Source organism: Lepidochelys kempii, chromosome 6 (assembly GCF_965140285.1).
Source record: "Lepidochelys kempii isolate rLepKem1 chromosome 6, rLepKem1.hap1, whole genome shotgun sequence".
NCBI lineage: Eukaryota > Metazoa > Chordata > Testudines > Cheloniidae > Lepidochelys > Lepidochelys kempii.
In genome coordinates, this window is record NC_136385.1 from 11,853,045 (window position 1) to 11,869,731 (window position 16,687).

Below are 16,687 nucleotides of genomic sequence, written 5' to 3' on the forward strand. Positions count from 1 at the left end.
GGGCCGGAGCCTGTCCCCGCTGGGCGGGGGGCAGGAGCCGCCCGGCCCCCTTCTCCAAGGGGCTCCCTGGGGCTGGAAACGGGGCCGCGCGGGGCTGTAGCGGGCCCGGGAGTCTGGGCGCAGGGACACGTGGGTCAGGTACAATCCCCGCCCCGGGCTAGCGCGGAAGCGAGCGGAGGCTGGAGGGGGCCCGCGCCGCCAGCTCCGGCGACAGGGCCTGGACCAAAACAATCCACAGTGGAATTACAGCCGTACACATGGCTTCGTTATGCAAAGGTCGGTTCCGTTCCGAATGTCCTTGCCTGGAGACACCCCCAGGTTCACCCCCAGGACCATTGCACACGAAACCCCCCCCCTACAATCTTCAGCCAGCGATTCTAATGTAGGGTGACCCTATTTCCCTCTGCTGAAAATGCAGCGACCCCCGGCAGCCCTGGCGGCAGCGCTATCAGAGAAGAAGCTCACCCACACTGAGCTGGTAGATAGGGTGAGAAAGGTCCATGAGAAATCACGCTTTTCCCATCAGAAAAAGCTCACCCTCAGTGAGGTGCGGTGCAGCAGTCACCCGTAGTGTGGTGATGTACAATGAGAAGGGGGGGCGTTGGGGCAGTTTAATACCCAGGGTCCTGTATACCCTAAAAACAGCATTTATCCTCTTGCAGAGTGATCATTACTTTGGGGTCTTGGATGTGAAGAATGTGTGGGGTAAGATATTTCTGTGACCTTTGCTGCATGACCTGTAACCCTAACAATAGCCAGGTTTGCCACCAGAGCTGCAGACTCTGTCTGAGCACACAGTGAGTTACCCGCCCAAACCTCTGTTACTCAGACATGCTAGGGGCACCCCCCTTACCAGTTCCTAGGGTTCAGGCATAACTTTATATGCTGCGGGTTTGCAGGATCTTTTACCAGTGAAAGAGCCTTACACAGCAATATCCTTATCCTCTTTATTAACAATCAACAAAACCAGAATGCTCACGCTAAGCATACAATACTCATCACTCCCAATAAAGCAGACAAATTTTTCCTGCTGGCCTCTCAGGATTCAGTTACTTGGGGACTCCAGGTTCTGCATGGTATTATTGGCAGGGTGTGGAGGTCTGGCAGCTCTGATCTTGGAGCTGTGTCCTGGAGCAGATTCCAAATTACCTTTTGGACCCCAGTTTATACAGTGAAACTTGAGTCCTGCTTCGCTGTACCTTAACCAATCATTTTACTAACCACTCCTAACATTGTGGAACAAGATTCTCTAACCAGTCATACCCCTCCACCTTCATTGATTTACACCTAGCAAAATTAATTATGTAATAGACAGAAACAGTCAAAGAACCAGACAGATCATACAATAGAGAGTGGGGACCATAAAGATCAAACAAAGAATGAGGATTTCACAACCACAACTATTGATAAGTGATTTCTTGCCAGACAGAACGCTACCAAACTAAGTTGTCTTTAGCCATCTGAAGATCGGTTTATCTGGTGATGGTGGGTGCTATTAGAACACGATTGCCTTTTTAACAGCCTGATATTACTTTTTTAATGTAATTTAGATGGAATGCAAGGATGTGACTTCCTGCTTCTTAGTCAATGGCTGCTGCTCTTCTAATATGGTGCAGACAAAGGCTTTGGGCCTTGCAATATGGCTACAGGAAAAGGCCTTATCCTTACAAGTGTACAGAGGGTGCTAGAGATGCAGTACTGGCAGGGGGTTCTGCAGGTCCCCATTGTGCTTAGAGACACAGAGGACCTTCGCAACCTGTAGACTCACCTGCCAAGCACCTCCTGCTGGTCATCTTGGGAATTAGCTCTTCAGCCTCAGAGCACCCTCTGCTGGCCAGTGTCTTACCCACCTCAGGCCCCATGTCCCTCCCAGACCCCAGTGCCCCATACCTTGGGGTGCTGCCCCACTGCAGTGCCCTCAGACTCTGGGTCTCCCCTCCCAGGGGAACCCCCAACCCTCTAAGCCCACCTTGCCTCAGTGGCTACTGCCAGTCATCATCTAGCCCCCTTTCCCTGGGGCAGACTGCAGCCTATAGTGGCTACTCAACATTGGCAAGGGGATAGGACCTGCTGCCTTTGCCTATCCCCAGGCTGCCCCTCTGTAGCCCCAGTACCTTTCATAGGTCTTCCACAAGGCCTGCAGCCTTGGGGTTTACTAGGCTGGAGCTCCCTTTGCCCTTCCCCAGCACTGCTCCACTTTGGGTACCTTGCTCCCAGGAAGCTAGCCCTTCCCACTCCAGAGCTAGAGTGAAGCTCCTTCAGCTTGAGGCCCCACAGCCCTTTTATCAGGGCCAGCTGGGCCCTGATTGAGCTGGCCACACCTGTGGTCAGCTGCTCCCTCAACTGCTCTCACTCCTTTTATCCCAGCCACAGCCCTCTCAGGGCTGCTTTTAACTCTTGTTCTGCTGGAGTGGGGCAGCTGCTCCACTACACAACCCAAAGCAAAGCCAGTCCAAGATGCTGTGTGACAGCTGTCGGTACTACATGGAAAAAGACCATCCTTGCAAAGGCCGGGACTGTAAGCTGTGTGATGTTCAAGGATCGTAGAAATCCGTTTGCCGCAGAAAAATGCAGAATTTGCATTTTGACAGAGAATCTTTAAATTTGTGGAAAAATAAAAACATATATTCACTAAATGTTACTGAAAGTACCAGTGTCACTTATTCAATGTGCATGACCTCCCTATCCTGCTTGATTTTTGAATGCTCTTTACATTTACATCGCTAAACATACTCCAATAAACTTCTTCCAGCATAGAGAGGTTATTCAAGGACATATAGGGGCTCATGTTTCAATGCATCTCAGATTTCACTTCAGCCTCCAGACGTGAGTAAGTAAAGTTATGAAAAGATGCCAAAAACCCTTCCTTAGATATTTTTAAGGTCAGGCTTGACAAAGCCCTGGCTGGGATGATTTAGTTGGGGATTGGTCCTGCTTTGAGCAGGGGGTTGGACTAGATGACCTCCTGAGGTCCCTTCCATCCCTGATATTCTATTCTATAGGGAAACTAAAGTTCAGCGTTTCATTTTAATCGCTGAAAAATGTGGATTTTTATGGTTTTTTATGAGAAATTCTGTAGTTTTTTATCACAGAAAACTAGGATCCCTGGTGATGCTGAAGACTGTGATGATCTAAACTAGCAGTTCTCAACACGCGGGCCTCAGGCGGCCCAATTAGCACATAGCTGCAGTCCAACTGTGTGCTAAAAAAAATGCAAAATTTGCTGCTCTGGTTTGGCACGGGGCAGGGCCGGCTGAGGGGAAGATAGCTTCTTGCCTCCTGCACCAGCGCTTCTGCCAGCAGGGGGCTGATGAGTGCCGCAGTGGGGTAGGGGGCAGGAGAGTGGGTCTGTGGGTAAGTTTTTTGGGGGGGCTCTGGGAACTAGGGATTTGCCCCAGGTTTTAGGTGGGCCTCCGCTGCTGACCCCCTTCTTGGGTCCTGGCTGCCAGCCCCACCAGGTGCTAGGCTTCTGGCTGGTGCTGGGGGGGTCCCAGCTGCTGCCTGGCTCCATGGGTCCAGGTCCCCGCTGCTGCCCAGCTCCACTCCTGGCCCCACTCTGGGCAGGGGCGCTGGGCATAAGGGACTGTGAATGGTTTTAGGGTGGGGGAACATTGTGGTTCTCAACCTGCGGCCCACAATGATAAACAGGTTGAGAACCACTAGTCAAGACAGACATCTGTGTTTCATGGTCAACAACTCAACATCAGTGCAACCAAGGCATCAGAAAAGTACATTGTGTATGTTGTTCTCAGGGGACCCCTGACCAGATCCCTGGTTACATTTTTGCAAAGCAAGATCTGCTGGTAGTTTACAGGTGTGGAACGTGTGCAGCCCTTGCCAGGCCCTTTCTGGCTAAGCTCTTTTGGAACTACACCTTCCTCGCTCCCTGTGGCGAAGGGGATGACAGATACATTATCCTGAGGCAGCTCTTGAAGGAGAAGATGGATGTAGATCTGGTCGCGCACGAAGGCAAAGTCCTGATTGTGAAGGTGCAGGCCTTGGACGTTTGTTTTATTGACTCTTTCCACTTCTTACCTATGAAGCTCAGCCAGCTAATGCAGGCCCTGGGCTTGGCCTGGAACAAAGGGTATTTTCCTCATTCATTTAACACTTTAAAAGTGAAGACGAGGTCGGGGCTATGGCAGACTACAGTGCTGATTGCATGGTGCCCGACAATTTCTGTGAGAGGGAAGGTGTAGATTTACACAGAGACCATGTCAAGGTGAACCTGGCTAAAAGGCAAATTGCAGAATTGTTTCTGAACTGGCTGTGGGGAAAGTTCGGACAGAGATCAAACCTGCCCAACACCACCCTCGTGAGAGAAACAGACCAGCTCCAGGAGTACCTGTTTTCCCCAATATATAAGGTTCCTTCCTGTGAGTTTATCAACAGTGAAACAGCCTGTCTCTTCCAGCCCTGCATTTCTATGATTTCCACTGAAACTTTCCAGAACATTCAGCCTGAGGCAGGCGCCTGGCATGAAGCATTTCAGTCCGAATGGCTCAAGTCTGAAAAAGCCATAAGCAACTGAAGACAGGGTCTTAAAGTGAATGCATCAGGCAACTTTAACTAGGCATCATTCTACCTAGGATGTGTCCCTCTTGTTTACAGCTGTTCAGCAGTAACACCTAGGGGCTGATGTGTGGAGGAGCCGTGTCCCTGCCCTCCACACTAGATCTGGGAAGACTTCCCCCCTGCCCACCCAGGAGTGGAAGAGCAGAGTGGGGGCTATGACACATGGACCCCTGCAGGGATCAAACCCCAAATGTGCAGCCCTATATTGTACCTTCCTGTCACAGGCCTGAGGGCTCTGGCTCCTACTCCTTGGCAGTGTGATGGTGGTGGCGGGTTAGAGGGAGACACGGGAACCTGTGTCAGTCACTGGCAGTTTTAGCTCTTGCCTGAACGGCTCCTAGGAGCTGAAATGCCCCGATTTGGCAAGAGAGACACTGGACCTGAGAGCTCAACCCCTGCTTCTAGTCACAGCCAGCCGGACCCACCCCTACAGGGGCAGCCAGAGCTGGGAGCAGCCCAGCCAGAGCATCCCCCCAGCTGATGGCAGGAAGCAGCCATTTGCCCCCTCCTAGTCTTTGGCAAGCAACTGCCAGCACTGGGGCCCAGCAACTCGGCCACAGCTCCCTTCCACCCAGCCCAGGACAAGGAGAATGGGGCAGAGCCTCAAGAACCCATGAAACATCCCCAGACACCAGCTTCAGGGGAGGTCAGAGCCAGCTGGGAGCAGCACCAAGATCCAGAGCTGTCTAAGGCCAGAAGGCACCATTATGATCACCTAGGAAGTTCTCCTGGCTCCCCCAGTGTTTGCTCCATGCTGCAGCCTCATCAGGCTTAAGCTCTGGTGACCTCTCCTCCCTGCAAATAAAGCTGTGTATATTCAAATATGGAAACTGAAGCATTAAGTCACTTGTGCATAGTCTCCAGCTTTCTGAGCATCCCGCTGGTCTTAGACTGGCAGTGTCACAAACTCTCATGATTTGTTCGTGAGTTTCATGAAGGTTGGTGTTTTTTTCCTAAAGCCCCAGCTCCCAGACTCAGGGGATTATGCGAGAACTTCCGCTGTCATTTAAAAAAGAAGGTCCATCCTGTTGGGAACACTGGGGCATGGCCACTAGGTAACTCGAGGGGATGGAAGACCACGAGTGTCGATGAAGCCCCCTCGCACTAGGCCCCGGTGTCCTTGCCCCCCCCCTCCTGCCTGGAGGCACTCGCAGCAGCTCTGCGTGCTAGGCCCAAGTGTCCTTGGCCCCCCCGCCTGGAGGCACACACAGCAGTTATGCTGAGAATCTGCAACAGTATGTTGCAGAGTCAGACTGCCTGAAACTAAGCAAGGCCAAACAGGGGAGATATGGAAGAACAATGCTGAATAAAGCAGCTTTATGTATAGTTTAACAAATGATACAGAGAATCAGGGAACTAGCTGGGAACTGGATTGGCTGGCTATATGGATACTTACTTGGAGCAGCTTGCTATTGGATAAGTATGCTGGGAAAAAGGATGTATAAAAGCCTGTGTAACTTCCTGCTCTGTTGTACAGGATTTGAGATTCAAATCTCCCTGTACCTTTTTGAAGCTTCAAATAAACTTTTCTGCTTCTCCACCCCGTTGTGATTATTGGGTGCAGCACACCGGGTAACGAACCAACTCAAGCTGTTGTTCAGCCTCTCGGCACTGGGTGCCGGCAACAATCCCTAGCCCTCATGCTTGGGAAGAAGAGTCAGAAAATGTAGCCCTCCGCAAAGGCTCAAACCATGGATGGGAAGTAAAGAGATTGCCAAATTTATTATATTTTTTAAATCTCATGATTTGTTAAGCCAGTATCACGGATCTCTTGGGGGCCTGACACATGCTTTTTGTTTGTTGAATTTGGGGCTGGCAATACAAGAATTTGGTGGCCGTGAGAATTTGGAGCTATTGAATTTGGGAGTGGTGGCATTGTGCAGCGTTGGGTGGCTGTGACTTTGGAATTGGTGGCACCATGAATCTGGCGATACAGTACATTTGACCCTGTGAATCTGGGGTTTCTACAGTGTTTAGTTTGTAATGAAAGAGGTGCCGGGGCTCGAGCAATTTTTTTTTACTTTCATAACTGACGAGGAGAGGCCAGAGGTGCCGTGTCTATGAACTGCCAAGCCTGGAGGTGCCGGTGCTCATCTCTGGCAAGCCTCGGCACAAATTAAGCACTGAGTTTCTACTTTCATAAATTTTAAGTCCAGAAGGGACAGTAATATAACGTCGATAGCACTCCTCACTATGCGTTTTTGGACAGGTTTCCATGCGCCCTTTGGGGCTTATGTCCCGCCCTCCCACACTGTTTCTGTTGGCGCCGAAGTTTGGCGCCGTCGGCCATTTTGAAAAAAAATTGTGTGTGTTTGAATGGGGGAAGTGTTGTGCTTGGATACATTGAGAGAAGTTTAAAGCTTGGGTGAGGTTTATTGAAAAAAGGGGATTGTGTAAGGAGAGCTGTTGTTAAAGGGCAGGTTATTAAAGAAAAGAGAGATTATAGTATGCTAGAAAAGAATAGAAAATGTGATACATTGAGAGCAAAAGGTTGAAAGATTAGAGTGAGAGACGTTTGGGTGAGGTTTATTGAAAAAAGGTGATTGAATAAGGAGAACCGTTGGTAAAGGGCAAGTTATTAAAGAATAGAGTGTTTGTGTTACTGAACACATGCAGAGCGAAACAGCCTACCCCACCGACTGCCGGTAGTGGAAGGATAGCTGTTCTGGGCGGCGCTCCTAGGGAGCTAGCCCCTCCTTTTGGCGGGCCGATCAGCAGTTGTTCTACAGCTAGGTCACAGAATGCACTTGTGGAACCAATCCTGTAGTCCCAAGATTTAGAGAGGATCCTTACCTGACATTAAAAGCTACAAAAACAGGATTAAAAAGGAAATTTAGGAAGCACATGATAAAAAAGGGAATAAAAAAAGCATTAAACAATATTAAAAACTAAGGCAAAACCTGTTTAGTAAGCACATGGCCAAAAACTGGCTAAAAAAACATTAAAAGCTGGGTTTAAAAAGGAAATTTACTAAGCACATGGCCAAAAACTGGCTAACAAACAATAAAACTAGGTTTAAAAAGGAAATTTAGTAAGGCAAAGCCTATTTAGTAAGCATATGATAAAAAAAGTGACTAACAAAGCATTAAACAATATTAAAAACCTGTTTAGTAAGCACATGGCCAAAAACTGGCTAAAAACATTAAAAGCTAGGCTTAAAAAGGAAATTTACTAAGCACATCATAAAAAAGTGAATAAAAAAGCATTCAGTATCAGGGGAGATTAAAAGCAAGAACAGAGGGAAGATAGAGAGCACATGACTGAATCGAAGAGAGAGAGAGATTTACCTTGCAAGTCTTTCTGTAAAATGAGGCAGCTGCACATTTTAGAAACTTTCAGCCTTGTTATCCTCACCTTTGGATTGGGCCAATCAGAGGTTGTTCTATTTTCCTGAACCAATTTTATAGGCCCAAGATTCCCCCCCCTTTTAACAGCCTTATTCTTATCTAAAGAAACAGGACCCCCCCCAGCATTTTTCCCGCCATGTAGTTTTTTAGAAGGGGGTTTTCACAAAAGTTAGAACCATACGCTTTTAGTAACAAACAATTTGAAAAAGTTTTTTCCTAGGTTCTTTTTTTTTTTAGTAAGCCTAATATAAACCAACAGGCTTTTGCAGCTGATAGCTGTGATCAGAAAGAAGAAGGCTGCTGTTTTACCTGTTTTTTAACAGACACAAGTTGGTTACATTAAGTTTTGTAATGGAATAAAGCTCTGCTTTATATTGACTTGAAAAGACACAGCCCTTTATTTACAGGGGTGTTTCAATAAAAGAGAGCAGGCAGAATTACCCCAGGTTTAAAACCCCAGGTTTTTAGTAACAGACAGTTTATATTTCCCTTATTTTGTTAACCCCTGGATCAGAGAGAAGAAGCTTGGTTTTTTTTACTTTTTAACAAAGAGAGATGAAAGACTTGTAAAGGAATAAACCCTCGAAAAGATACACTCCTTTATTTAGTCCCATGGGCATAAGTGTTTTAATAAAAGGTAAGCCTGCAGAAACAGTTCAGGAATTAAAAACACAAAAAAGTTTTAGACTAACATGGTCAGTAAGAACAATGGGAAAAAAGAAGCCATTGTGATCAGAAATAAGAAAGCCCAAGGCCTGCTTTTAAAAGAAAATGATACCAAAGACTTGTACTAAAAAGAACAGTAACTTTAACTGTAAATAAGCTTACTATATAAAATAAAAACTTTTTAACCATTAAAGCTAAAGCCCAGGATTCCTGGCTTTTTTTTTTCTTTAGAGGCCGCTTGCTCTGCTCTTATCTAAACAAACAGGACCCTGTAACAAATGCTGACCAACACATACCATAAACAATTGAATAAATTGAATTAAAGAATAAAGGCTGTAGCTTTTAAAGACTTTTGGTTACAGATATGTTAATGGGCATATTACCATTTACAGTGTCTTTTTATTAACTGTTTAAAGACACTTACGATAGAAAATAAGAACTTTTTAACCATTAAGGTTTAAAGAAGCTAAAGTATGTAGCCCCTTTCTTCCCCCGTACTCCCCCCTCCCCATCTTTTTTCCTAGAACAAATGACCCTTACACACCCTGGTTTTAAATGTTAGGGGGCCCCAAGCCCCTTTTTCAAAAGGTTTAAACCTATAAATAGGGACAGAAAACTGGACAAGGCTGTTAAAGAAACACTGCTGATACAAGCTTTTGGCATCATGGGAAGCAACAACATGGTAAGAAAAATGACTATGGTGTGTGTTACCCTTGCTTTATACCTGTGTTGTGCTTATTTAAAAGTTTATATATATATATATATATATATATATAAAAGGACAAGGCCTTTTTTCTTGACATACCAGATTCTGCACGAGAAGTTTTAAATTTTGGTAAGCTGCTAACACATTTATGGTTTATTTTTAAAAGAAATGGTTTTAAGGAGTTTAAGTTTTTTTTTAATTTAGAACAAGATGGAAGTCAAAACCAACAGACAGATTTTCCTGAGATTACAAAAGACGGTATGATTTGTTTTTAAATATGTGTTTGAAATAACAGCTATTAAAAATAGTGTACATTTTTTCTAGGGGTTTGCTGTTGTTAGTAAAAAAAAGAAACCACCTTTGCCCAGGCCCAGCTCCAGCATTTTTGCCACCCCAAGCGGCAAAAAAAACCCAACTTGCCGCCGAACGGGGAATCCTGCCCGCCGAACACAGGCCCGCTGGTGCCTAGAGCCGGCCCTGCCTTTGCCCCAAAGGTTTTACTGTAAAAAGAAAAGGAGGACTTGTGACACCTTAGAGACTAACAAATGTATTTGAGCATAAGGTCTAAGGTGCCACAAGTCCTCCTGTTCTTTTTGCGGACTAACACGGCTGCTGCTCTGAACCCTGTAAAAATGTTTTGCGGGCCGTTGTTGAGAATTTTGGAGCTATACTACCGCCATGTGGCATAAGAGGGAATAGCGCTTTCATATTTGACATATTTAGCGTGACGGGTTGGGTTATGTGAAATGTATATATGTAGGGGATATGTTTGTGGCTGTTAGTAAAAAGAACATACAGGTTTATGTGCTAAAAACATTTTGTTTATGTGTATTGATAGACTTATCAAGCGTTATCCCTGAAGAAGAAACGTTGAAGGGGACCAAGAAATTTCCCTCTGAATCAGTGACAGCTGGAAGCAAGAGTATTAGACACTTCGATTTGGAGCAGCCCAGCAGATCCAATTCCATTGTTACACAGAACCAACTGTCTTTAAAGAGGGCCAAAAATCTACCACTGAAACAGCAGCAGTTGGGAGCAAGGGGGTTAGACCGCCCCCGATTTTGAACCGCCCTGCACCACCAGGGCCAAAAGATCGACCTCTGCAGCTTCCAGGGACACTAGTTAAGCGATCCAAAGGGATTAAAACCCCTAGTTCTCAACAACCCCAAGCCTTTACAGCCCCGAAGGAACCAGCTTTAAAAAGGGTAAAGGCAAACAATCCTGTAGCAGCCGCTGTGTCGAGGGGTGGGTTTGAGCAGAGTCAAGAGGCCAGCCCCCCCGGCTTCTGGGCAAAGCAGAACCTCTGCTACAAATAAGAACCACCCCGTAGGCCTTGCAGTATCAGTTGTTGTTTGTAATGAGCTGCTTAGTGTTTGTATGTCTCCTAAGCATTTAATAGATAAAAAGTTTTTGAAGCTAATTCTTGAGGTGTTTCAAAAGCAAAATGCTCCAGAAGAAAGCGTGTTTTTGGACCAAAAGATAACAGAGACGCATGCACTGCTTGAAAAGTTGGAAAGCATGTTAAAGGGGGAAGGGAGGGTGTGACTAAACCTGAAACCTAAAAACATAAAGAGGGGTTGGAGGAAAAAATGGAAGAGATCTAAAAAATTGAGGAGGCTTTTGGCCAAAAAACTTAAAAAAGCCAGAGTTATTTTAAGAAAACAATCCCCCAACCAAGAAAGGGAAATAGACATAGACTCCCCGACCCCCTCTTCTGAAGGTCCAGATTCTCCCGCTCCTAATATATCACCTCCAGTGTATTTGGAACATGTAAGACACTGGATAAGACCCTGAAGAGAGTTTAACGCTTATGAATATTTTCAAGAATTTCGTTTCACTAATTTGGACAGAGTAATGGGGTTTACAGAGGCCATGGCGGCCATTGACACCGCTATTCAAAATTTGCTAGATGATATTAATAATCAGGTGGGCCCTGAAGATTTTGTAAAGCTAAGCTTAGATGCCCCGGGGCTAAATCACCCTCTCTTTTCTTTATGGAAGCCTTGGGAAGATTAAACACCGTAGATTTTTTAAATAACATCATTACGGTGTTGCAAAGTAATGCTGAGATTGTGGGGTCCGGAACTCTAAGGCTGGTTGTTACAATTATTAGAAACAGGGCTGGTGGAGGTGGGGTTGTAAGACCCTTGAAAACTATCACATACAGTAAAATCATCGGGAAAAAAAGAAAACATTTAATTGATTTAAATAACCAAGGTAACAATCTGTGTTTTGCTGGGTCTTTTATCAGATGAAAAACTTACAGATGCCCAACTATTAGAAGGGGCTGGACATTTCCATCAGGAGTTGGGGTTTTCGGACCAAAAACCGATTAGCTTTATGGACGTGAGCTCTTTTGAAGAGCGCTTAGGCGCGGCTATTACCGTTATGTATCATGAAAATGGAAATTGGTGGTTTTTTTACAACAGCTCGTGTACAACGCCCCAAAACTGTTTTTGTTCTGTTACATGACAAACATTATTATGGCATCCTAAATATTAAAGCCTTTATAGGCGCGCTGTATTTGTGCAGCTGCTGTGACGCCACGTGCAGCCACAAACATCAGCACGCCTGTAAAAATCACTGTCATGTGTGTAATAGCGCTAAGTGGCCACTGAAAAAAAGAGATGCCCCAGCTGTAAGCTATTTTTCAGGTCCGAGGCCTGTTTAGAAAGGCACAGCGCTCTGGCAAAAGATGGTAAAGTTGATTGTAAAAACAGAAGTCTTTGCAATAAGTGTGGCTTCTACGAGGTTAAAAATCACAAGTGTAAAAGCAAAAAATGTCCCCAGTGCTATCAGAAGACCGACAACATAGAGGGTCACGAATGTTCTATGCGTAATATTTGGTCTCCAGAAGAGGGGAAGGATTATGTGTTTTATGATTTTGAATGCATGCAAGAAATGGGGGTACACGTGCCAAAGTCTGTTTATGCCTTGCACCTACATAAAGAAACCAGCTGGGAATTTAAGGGTGAAGAATGCGCTAACGAGTTTATTCGAACCTTTGTAGACAAACACTTTAAGGGATACACATTTATCATTCATAACGCTAAAGGTTACGATTGTTATTTTATCCTTAGACAGTTGATTAAAGAAAAAAATGGCCGTCAGCCCCGTAACACAAGGGGGGAAACTAATGTGCGTAACGGTGGTGGACTTAGTCATCAGATTTATAGATTCTTTAAATTTTCTTTCCATGAAACTTAGCAAGTTACCCAAAGCTATGGGGTTTGAGGAAGTCAAGGGGTACTTTCCACAATTTTTTAACACAGTTGAAAATCAGAACTATGTGGGGCCTATGCCCGGGATAAAGTACTTTGGAGTTCGCAAAAAGAAAAGGAGTACTTGTGGCACCTTAGAGACTAACCAATTTATTTGAGCATAAGCTTTCGTGAGCTACAGCTCACTTCATCGGATGCATACTGTGGAAAGTATAGAAGATCTTTTTATATACACACAAAGCATGAAAAAATACCTCTTCCCACCCCACTCTCCTGCTGGTAATAGCTTATCTAAAGTGATCACTCTCCTTACAATGTGTATGATGATCAAGTTGGGCCATTTCCAGCACAAATCCAGGTTTTCTCACCCTCACCCCCCCACACACACACAAACCCACTCTCCTGCTGGTAATAGCTTATCTAAAGTGACCACTCTCCTTACAATGTGTATGATAATCAAGGTGGGCCGTTTCCAGCACAAATCCAGGGTTTAACAAGAACGTCTGGGGAGGGGGATAGGAAAAAACAAGGGGAAATAGGTTACCTTGCATAATGACTTAGCCATTCCCAGTCTCTATTCAAGCCTAAGTTAATTGTATCCAATTTGCAAATGAATTCCAATTCAACAGTTTCTCGCTGGAGTCTGGATTTGAAGTTTTTTTGTTGTAATATAGCATCTTTCATGTCTGTAATCGCGTGACCAGAGAGATTGAAGTGTTCTCCGACTGGTTTATGAATGTTATAATTCTTGACATCTGATTTGTGTCCCTTTAAAAGAATAAACCAGTCGGAGAACACTTCAGTCTCTCTGGTCACGCGATTACAGACATGAAAGTTGCTATATTACAACAAAAAAACTTCAAATCCAGACTCCAGCGAGAAACTGTTGAATTGGAATTCATTTGCAAATTGGATACAATTAACTTAGGCTTGAATAGAGACTGGGAGTGGCTAAGTCATTATGCAAGGTAACCTATTTCCCCTTGTTTTTTCCTACCCCCTCCCCCCACCTCCTCAGACGTTCTTGTTAAACCCTGGATTTGTGCTGGAAATGGCCCACCTTGATTATCATACACATTGTAAGGAGAGTGGTCACTTTAGATAAGCTATTACCAGCAGGAGAGTGGGTTTGTGTGTGTGTGTGGGGGGGGGGGGGTGAGAAAACCTGGATTTGTGCTGGAAATGGCCCAACTTGATTATCATACATATTGTAAGGAGAGTGATCACTTTAGATAAGCTATTACCAGCAGGAGAGTGGGGTGGGAGGAGGTATTTTTTCATGCTTTGTGTGTATATAAAAAGATCTTCTACACTTTCCACAGTATGCATCCGATGAAGTGAGCTGTAGCTCACGAAAGCTTATGCTCAAATAAATTGGTTAGTCTCTAAGGTGCCACAAGTACTCCTTTTCTTTTTGCGAATACAGACTAACACGGCTGTTACTCTGAAACCTGATACTTTGGAGTTGAATTCACGATGCCTGAAGAAAAAAAGGAATTTCTGAACTGGTACCAACACAATCGCCAGAACAAATTCGATCTCCAGAAAGAACTGCACTATTATTGTCAAAAAGATGTTGAAATTTTGCGCGAGGCTTGCGACCGGTTCAGAAATGAAGTCATAAAAATGACAGAGAAGCAGATTGTTAAAAGCCCAGGACAGGATGATGTGGAGGTGGTCACTGAGTATATAGACCCCTTTCAGTACCTTACATTAGCCTCGATTTGCATGGCCATGTACCGGTTTAATTTTTTAAAACCGCGAACGATAGCCCTTCTGCCATTCTGCTGTTGCAAACCGAATCTCCGCTCTTAGGTTTCCAGTTGTAATCAGAGAATAATGATCGGCGCACTCCTGGTCCAGGGTCAGATCGAAAGCGTACTGCATATAGCCCTGGGCAAATTCACCATGGTCAATCAAGAGCAAGCGGTCTTTTACATATTTCCCAGTCGCCTGCACCAGCTGCATGTACTCCCTCACACAGTTTCCAGTCTCAAAATCGGGTTGTAGGGGTTTCGCCGGCACCTGTTTGCCATCCACATACAAGGCCACAAAATTAATGTTATAGTGTTTAAAGTTAAAAGGGTTTTTTACGTAGCTGCCACTGAAGGCATCGTTATCTATAAAACCGATTACAAGCTGTTTGGGTAACTGTCCCAAAAAGAGGTTTTCCTAGTTACTGACATGACTGCTGGCTGGAATGCTAAAAACCTTTATGCCCACCCTGTCTACCAGGTACTTAGCATTGGCGGTCATTAGAGCTTCAGCATGCCCCAAATGGACCCCCGGGGTCACTTTTACCCCTTTTACAAACAGGGACACTGAAATAATGTGAACTTTATAATTCTGGTCAGCATCCCTGCTCAGGAGGCAAAAGACATCTTGGCTACGCATCAGTTTAATTTTCAAGTCCACGCTGTTCAGCAATCGTTTTTCTTGACAAAACAAATTGCTGTATAGAGGCCCCAACAGATCCAGCTTCCTGCTGCCTTCCGTTAGTCTGGCCCTGTGCACAAACCCCTCAATAGTCGTGCCGACCAAAGGGGTGCTTTCGTGGGTCCCCGCCGTGTCTTTATGAAACCCTCCTGTCGAAAACTGCGTAGTGAGGGTGTCATGGCTGTAGTTTAAAATCAGCTCTATCAAGGCTCTGTAAGAGTAACCATTGTTGCTCTGACTGATGAGATGGTCACCTAGAGTAACATCCAGCTGGTTAAAAAGGGTGGCAATGGGGTAGTTTGTTAGGGCAATCCTGGCGTCGTCATCAATGTCTGACCCGTCTTCTTTTACCACCTTGCAGCACACGTACAGCAGCATGTTGTTAAGGTCTAAGTAATGATCCCCGGGCCCCGAAATAAAAAATTCTAGAGGGGCATTGACCGTTAAAGCAGCCAAAGGTGGCACCTCTACATAAAAGCTATTCTTGATACTGGTTTGTGTGGGGGCTATTAGAAATAAATCCAGTTCCTATTTGGTGCATTCATCAGAGCCACAATGAATAAAAGCCATTTTAAAATATATCCCTTTTACCATGGGCGACGCGCCGCTTCCTCTTCTTAGGGCAGCTTTTAGGTTTATGGCTAACACGTCTTTAGACAGCTTTTTTTTTAAAGGGCCTAGGAGGCCCTTTCAATGGCTGGCGCAATGCTGGTCTTTTTCTCCTCATCACCACTAAACTGGAACCTTCCTGTGGCTCGTGCGCTCCTATTTTGTTTATAACGGCGCTTAACACGTGGTTCACTATGTCTCTGGTTATATTTTTTGAGGCTGTTTTCATGTGGGGTTTAATAATTTCAAATCCCCTTCTCAAAAGCGGCATGGCTTTTCTAAAAAGACTGTGAAATATCCCTCCTAAACCGGCCCTGTACATAACAGGTAATCATTGAAATCCCAGTAAGGCATAACCAGCCTGGGCCTTGTAGTAATTCCTATACAAAATGGGGTCCCCGTAGTTTTTTATTGTCACCATTCTTCAACTTTCCTGGGGCACAAATGCAGTTTAACAATCACCTTCGCAAAACTAAATGAAACAGGTTTATTCTGATCCATCTTTATTTCAATAGTAATGGTACCAAATAATGAAATTACAGCAGAGAGTGCTGGGAACGCTCCCACGTCACACAGGGGAAGAAAGCAAGCATTAATGCCCCAAGCTCTAACCCACTTTCATCCTCACACACACACACGACCCAGACTGGCCAAGTCTGGGTGTAACGTCAGAAGAAGAAGAAGGTGGGGGAGGTGGATGGGAGTGCTGTCCTGGGCACAGGCCATCCAAGGATCTGCTGTGCTCTCCCAGTTACTCCAGCTCTCAAGAGGGTTTTAAGTCCTGGCTCCTCGGGGGGTGGGGGGCGGTGTTCTCTGCTCCTGGTGCCCTCTGTGCCAGTCCAAGCCGGCTGTTCGTGGGCTCTTCAGCTTCCCAAAACACCTTGGCTTCAGGGATGCAAGGCTTAGCTCCGTCTTGCCGGCGTTTTCCATCCTCTGCCGTCTTAGACTTTGTTTCCTTCTGTGCTGGCCTTGCTGTCTTGCAGATCTGTGCAGTTGGAATCTTCGTTCTCACGGCTGCTCGAGCACCTGCAAGCCCCTGTCTTTCTAGGCCGTCAGCCAAGTCTTGGCTGTGAACAGTATCCTTGGGCGGGGGCCAGCATCTTTATCTTTGCACTGAGCTAGCGCTC